The following is a 7,249-nucleotide window of genomic DNA, read 5'->3' as shown; positions in this document are numbered from 1 at the left end:
CTGGGAGCACTGGGAGGGGAACTGGGAGGACTGGATGGAACTGGGAGGGAACTGGGAGGGCCCCATCCCAGCAGCTGCTCCCACAATGCATTGCTGGAATGTGCCCCCCCCCCCCCCCCGCAGCTGCAGCCTGATGGGAAACAGCAGCTGGGGGGCGGGGCCAGGACAAGGGGTGTGTCTTCCCCCCCCCCCCCCCCCCGGCTGGGCCCCGCCCCCTCCCGGCACCCAGGGGGCACCCAGACCTCGGGGGGGGCACCCCGGGGTCACCCCAGCACGGGACAGGCCACAGACCGCGACCGGGACACGCCAGGACCCGTAACACACGATAACACGCAACAACACGCGATAACACGTAACAACACGCGATAACATGCAACAACACGTGATAGCATGCAACAACACGCGATAGCACACAACACGTGATAACATGCAAAACCACAATAACACATAACAACACGCAACAACACACGATAGCATGCAACAACACGTGGTAACAAGTAACAACACACAATAACACACAACAACATGCGATAACACACAACAGCACACGATAACATGCAACAACACATGGTAACAAGGAACAACACACAATAACACACAACAACACGTGATAACACGCAACAACACGCGGTAACAAGTAACAACACACAATAACATGCAACAACACGTGGTAACAAGTAACAACACACAATAACACACAACAACATGCGATAACACACAACAACATGCAATAACACACAACACGCAACGACACACGATAAGGAACGGCATGCAATAACTTGTGGTAACACACAACAACATGTAACAACACACGATAACATGTAACACACATGTGATAACATGTAACAACATGTGACAACACACAACACATGATAACATAATAACATCACGTGTGATAACATACAATAACGTGAAGTAACATGTAACAACATGCAACAACACATAATAACACATCACAACACATTATAACATGAGATGACATGTTACACAATAGCATGCAACAACACATAACATGCAATAACATGCAATAACATGTAACAACATGCGATGACACACAAGAGCGCGCAATAGCATGTAACAACACACAACAACACACAAACCCACACAACATGCAATAACATTCGACCCCAAACCATGCAGAACGCAGTGACACACAACAACATGCAATGACACGAGACACACAATGACAAACATGCAAAAACATGCAAGAACACGCAAGAACACACAACTAAATGCAGTAACACGCAATAACACACAACACATAATAACATACAACCCCAAGACATGCAGCAACACACCGCAACACGCCATGACACGCCCCAATACACAATGACACCCCCACGCCATGACACGCCACGTCACGCAGCAACACACCATGACATGCCCCAGCATGCTGTGACACGCCATGACACACCATGACACGCCACGCAGCAACATGCCATGACATGCCACGACACACCACGACACGCAGCAACACACCCGGACACACGACACACCACGAGACGCCATGACACACCACGACATGCAGCAACACGCCATGACACGTCACGCCACGCCATGCCACACCATGACACACAGCAACACACCATGACACGTCACGCCAAGTCACACCACGCCACGACATGCCACGACGTGCCACGACACACCATGACACGCAGCAACACGCCATGACACGCCCGACACACCATGACACACGCTGACACGCCACGACACACCACCACACACAGCCACACACCATGACACGCTACAACACACCATGACACGCCCCAACACGCCCCGACACGCACCTGGGGGCTGCTCCGGGTCTGGCTCCGGCCCCGACTCCTCCCTGGGGTCCCGCAGGTGGCACCTATGGCAGCACCTATAGATCTCGGTCCTATAGACCCCACGCCCCCCTCGCCGGCCCTATAGACGCCCAGCCCCGCGTGCACGTATGTGCAACACATACGTGTGCGTGGCCATACGTGTGTACGCCCCGATCTGCACATAGGTGCACATATAGAAGCCTATATAGTGTGTATAGACAGATACACCCCTATAGCGCCCATATAGCTCCGCATATATATGTGGGCTTATATATACAGCCCTATATATTCACCTATACACAGCTGTGGACTTATACATATATGTAACGGGCACTTAGACATATATAGAGTCACATATACATACAAGCACACATATATATTCACCTATACATACACGTTGACAGGTATACCTACACACAGATATATAGGCCCAGCGGATTCCATAGGCTTACGGCCCTTATACAGGCTCATATAGACACGGCTATAGTCACGGGCATGAAGCGGTCCGCTATACATTAGCCGTGAGCGTATGTACATACGTGTGTGGCGTCGCTGGCGGTGCGCATCACAGGCCTGTATATACGTATGTACGTTAGCTATAGGTGCCCATCTATAGGTATAGGCATGTGCATGTGTCTATATACACATAGACTTCCATATGTGCACGTATATATATAATACACATAAATATATGTGCACGTATACGTTTACACGCATACACAGCCACGCACATATGTGTTTCCCATATATATCCATATAAATGTATACCTCCCCCTACCTACGCAGAACTACAGCCCCTACACGCATCCATATGTGCACCTATAGACGGAGAAACACATTCTCTTCCGACACGCCTGCCTTCCGAATGCGCCTATAGGTGCGGGCACGTATATAATCACATATGGACCTATATAATCACGTATGCACCTATATGCGTTGTATACGCCGCAGCCCACACGGCCGTCAGCCTCCGTGCACCGTGCACAGCACGTATATACGGCCATATAGAGGGCTGGGGATCAAGGGACGTATAGATTTCCCATACACAAACCTATACAGCCCCACCCGATGGCATCCTATAGGTGCTGTATACATCCACGGGGCCATAGGGGTGTGAAAAGAGGGGGGGTTATGGGGTATTTAAGGTGCTATATAGGTGCCCCACGGCTATACCGCCCCGTGCGTATGGAGGCCATAGGGTTCGACGCTGCACGTATGGGGAGAAGAGAGGCTGTGGGGTTTACCGCTATCGGTCTATAGGTGCCCCTCGATCTATAGATGCCCACAGGCCCATATGGGGCTCTACAGCAGGAGCTTATAGGGGCTATAGGTGGGGCTATGGGGGTGCCTATGGGGCTTCTCCCTATAGGTACCTCCGGGCCACAGGGCGGGCAAAGGGGCGACCTATAGATCCTACAGATACCGCTTGGCGGGTGCTATAGGGAGACCCCCCCCGTGCCCCCCAAATCTGCCCCCCCACACACCCCCAGTGCCCCCCAAGTGCCCCCCCAAATCTGCCCCCCAACTCCCCCCCAGTGCCCCCCAAGTGCCCCCCAAATCTGCCCTCCGATACCCCCAGACGCCCCCCAAGTCCCCCCAACACCCCTAAATCCCCCCAAGTGCCCCCAAATACCCCCCAAGTCACCCCCCAAGAGCCCTCAGGGGCCCCCAGATCCCCCCAAATCTCCCTCCAAGTGCCCCAATACCCCCCAATTCACCCCCCAACACCCCCCAAGTGCCCCCAAACACTCCAAGTCCCCCCCAAATCCCCCCAAGTCCCCCCAAATTCCCCCAAGTGCCCTCCAAATGCCCCCCAAGTCACCCCCAAACCCCCAAGTGCCTCCAATACCCCCCAAATCCGCCCCCCAATACCCCCAAGTGCCCCCCAAGTCCCCCAAACACCCCCAAGTGCCCCCCAATAACCCACAAGTCACACCCCTACTCCCCCGAAGCGCCCCCAAATCCCCCCAAGTGCCCCCCAAACCCCTCCGAACCCCCCCAATCCCCCCAAGTACCCCCCAAGTCACCCCCAACACCCCCCAAGTGCCCCCAATACCCCCAAATCTGCCCCCAATACCCCCAAATCCCCCCAGATGTCCCCCAAGCGCCCTCCAAATGCCCCCCAAGTCACCCCCCAACCCCCCCATATACCCCCAAAGGACCCCCCCCAGGTGCCCCCCAATCCCCCCCCCCCTTATTTCTGCCCCCCCCCCCCCCCCGCCCCATGCCCACCGGGCTCCTCGTCGCCCCCTCCTCGCTGCAGCCCCCCGGACGCCTGGGTCCTCCCGGACGCCTGGGTCGCCTCCCCCTCCCCCTCCCCCACCCCCTCCCCCTCCTCCTGGGAGGGTGGGGGGGGGAGGGGAGGGCAGCCCTGACGCCTGGGTCCCCCCTACACCCTGCGGGGGGGGGAGGGGGGGGCAGCAGGGGGGCTTGGGAGCCCCGGACGCCTGGGTTCCCTGGGGGGGGGAGCCTCGAAACCGCTCTTTTTTAGACCCCAAGTGCCTTTTGGGGACCTCTCGAAACTCCTTTCTCCCCCCCCCCCGAAATAGATTTTTGGGGGATGCTCGAAACCCCCTTTTTCTGGACCCCTCAAAACCCCCTTCTTGGGGGGACCCCTCAAACCCCCCTTTTGGGGCCCCTCGAAACCACCTTTTTTTGGGGGGGGCCTCAAAACTCCCTTTTTGGGGCCACTCAAAGCTGCTTTTTTGGGGTGCTTGAAACAGCCTTTTGGGGGGACCCTCAAAAGCCCCTTTTTCTGGACCCCTCAAAACCCCCTTCTTGGGGGAACCCCTTGAAACTCCTTTTTGGGGCCCCTCAAAACCACCTTTTTAGAGATCCTGAAAATTGCCCTTTTTGGGGCCCCTCGAAACTGCCTTTTTTTGGAGGGCCCCCCTCAAAACATTCTTTGTGGGTCCCCCCAAAACTCCTTTACAGGGTCCATCCATAACCCCTTTGGGGCGCCCTTGAAACCCCCTTTTTCTGGACTCCTCCAAACCCCCTATCTTGGGGGGACCCCTTGAAACTCCCTTTTTGGGGTCCCCTCAAAACTCCTTTCTTGAGGGGTCCCCTTGAATATCCCTTTTGGGGCCCCCTCGAAACCACCTTTCTTGCTCCACCTCCGAAAGTGACTATTGGGGTCCCCCAAAACTCCCCTTTAGGGCCCCTCAAAACCACCTTTTTCAGGGGAGGCTTGAAACCACCTTTTGGGAGGACCGTCGACCCCGTCTTTTGCTGGACCCTTCAAACCCTTTTCTTGGGGGGACCCCTTGAAACTCACTTTTTGGGGCCCCTGGAAACGACCTTTTTTTGGAAGAACCCCCCCAAACTCCCTTTCAGGGCCCCTCAAAACCACCTTTTTTTGGAGGAATCCCCCAAAACTCCCTTTTGGGGCCCCTCGAAACCCTTTTTTTGGATGAAACCCCTGAAACTCCCTTTTGGGGCCCCTCAAAACCACCTTTTTTTGGAGGAAACCCCCCAAACTCCCTTTCGGGGCCCCTCAAAACCCTTTTTTTGGAGGAACCCCCCAAAACTCCCTTTCGGGGCCCCTCAAAACCACCTTTTTTGGAGGAACCCCCCAAAACTCCCTTTCGGGGCCCCTCGAAACCACCTTTTTTTGGAGGAACCCCCCGAAACTCCCTTTCGGGGCCCCTCAAAACCACCTTTTTTTGGAGGAACCCCCCAAAACTCCCTTTTGGGGCCCCTCGAAACCCTTTTTTTGGAGGAAACCCCCCAAACTCCCTTTTGGGGCCCCTCGAAACCCTTTTTTTGGAGGAAACCCCCCAAAACTCCCTTTTGGGGCCCCTCGAAACCCTTTTTTTGGAGGAAACCCCCCAAACTCCCTTTTGGGGCCCCTCGAAACCCTTTTTTTGCAGGAACCCCCCAAAACTCCCTTTTGGGGCCCCTCGAAACCCTTTTTTTGGAGGAAACCCCCGAAACTCCCTTTTGGGGCCCCTCAAAACCACCTTTTTTTGGAGGAATCCCCCAAAACTCCCTTTTGGGGCCCCTCGAAACCCTTTTTTTGGAGGAAACCCCTGAAACTCCCTTTTGGGGCCCCTCAAAACCACCTTTTTTTGGAGGAATCCCCCAAAACTCCCTTTCGGGGCCCCTCAAAACCCTTTTTTTGGAGGAACCCCCCAAAACTCCCTTTCGGGGCCCCTCAAAACCACCTTTTTTGGAGGAACCCCCCAAAACTCCCTTTCGGGGCCCCTCGAAACCACCTTTTTTTGGAGTAACCCCCTGAAACTCCCTTTCGGGGCCCCTCAAAACCACCTTTTTTTGGAGGAACCCCCCGAAACTCCCTTTTGGGGCCCCTCGAAACTCCTTTCTTGGGGGGGCCCCCCCTGAAACTCCCTTTTGGGGCCCCCTGGAAGCTGCCTGGGGCGGGGGCCACTCCCAGCAGTGGGTGCCAGGGCAACACCCTGGGGTGGGGGGCACCCTAAGGTGGGGGGGGCACAATACTCCCCTCCCCCCCGCAGGGGACCCAGGCGTGGGCTCCCCCCGCCCCCGCCGCGGGGTTGGGTGGTGACCGCATGTCTCAGGGCCTAAAAATATTGGGGGGGGGGGGGGGGGGGGCACGTGACCCGGCCAACTGCTGCCCCCCAACAGCTGGGGGGGGGGGGGCAGCAGCTGTTGGGGGGGAACAGCTGGGGGGGGGGGGGAGCGAATTCCAGTGTGAAGAGTCATTTTCCCCTAACGACAGCTTATTTCCCAACTATTTGCGGGGTTTTTCCCATTATTAGCCACTATTTCCCATTATTAGCAGTTATTTCCTCATTATTAGCAGTTATTTCTACATTATCAGCCGTTATTTCTACATTATCAGCCGTTATTTCCCCATTATTAGCAGTTATTTCCCCAATATCAGCCGTTATTTCCCATTATTAGAGCTACTTCCCCATTAGTAGCAGTTATTTCCACATTATCAACCGTTATTTCCCCAATATTAGCCACTATTTCCCATTATTAGCCGCTATTTCCCCATTATTAGCCATTATTTCCCCGTTATTAGCCATTATTTCCCCGTTATTAGCCATTATTTCCCCATTTTCACTGTTATTCCGCACCATTAGCAGTTATTTTTCATTATCAGGCCTAGGTTAGGTCTCCAATATCACCTATTTCCCTGCCTTTATTTTGGGTGATTCCCCATTATTAGCAATTAGTACCCCATTATTAGGGGTTATTTCCCCATTTCCCCCCTTTATTTGGGGTTCTTCCCCATTATTAGCGGTTATTACTCCATTATTAGGGGTTTCTCCCCTGTTTCCCCCCACTATTAGGGACTATTCCCCATTATTAGTGGTTATTACCCCATTATTAGGGGTTTCTCCCCCATTTCTCCTCATTATTAGGGACTATTCCCCATTATTAGCGGTTATTACCTCATTATTAGGGGTTTCTCCCCCGTTTCCCCCACGCTATTAGAGACTATTCCCCATTATTAG

This window comes from Gavia stellata, chromosome 39, assembly GCF_030936135.1.
Source record: "Gavia stellata isolate bGavSte3 chromosome 39, bGavSte3.hap2, whole genome shotgun sequence".
In the NCBI taxonomy this organism is placed as follows: Eukaryota; Metazoa; Chordata; class Aves; order Gaviiformes; family Gaviidae; genus Gavia; species Gavia stellata.
Note: the sequence above shows the minus strand (reverse complement) of the source record.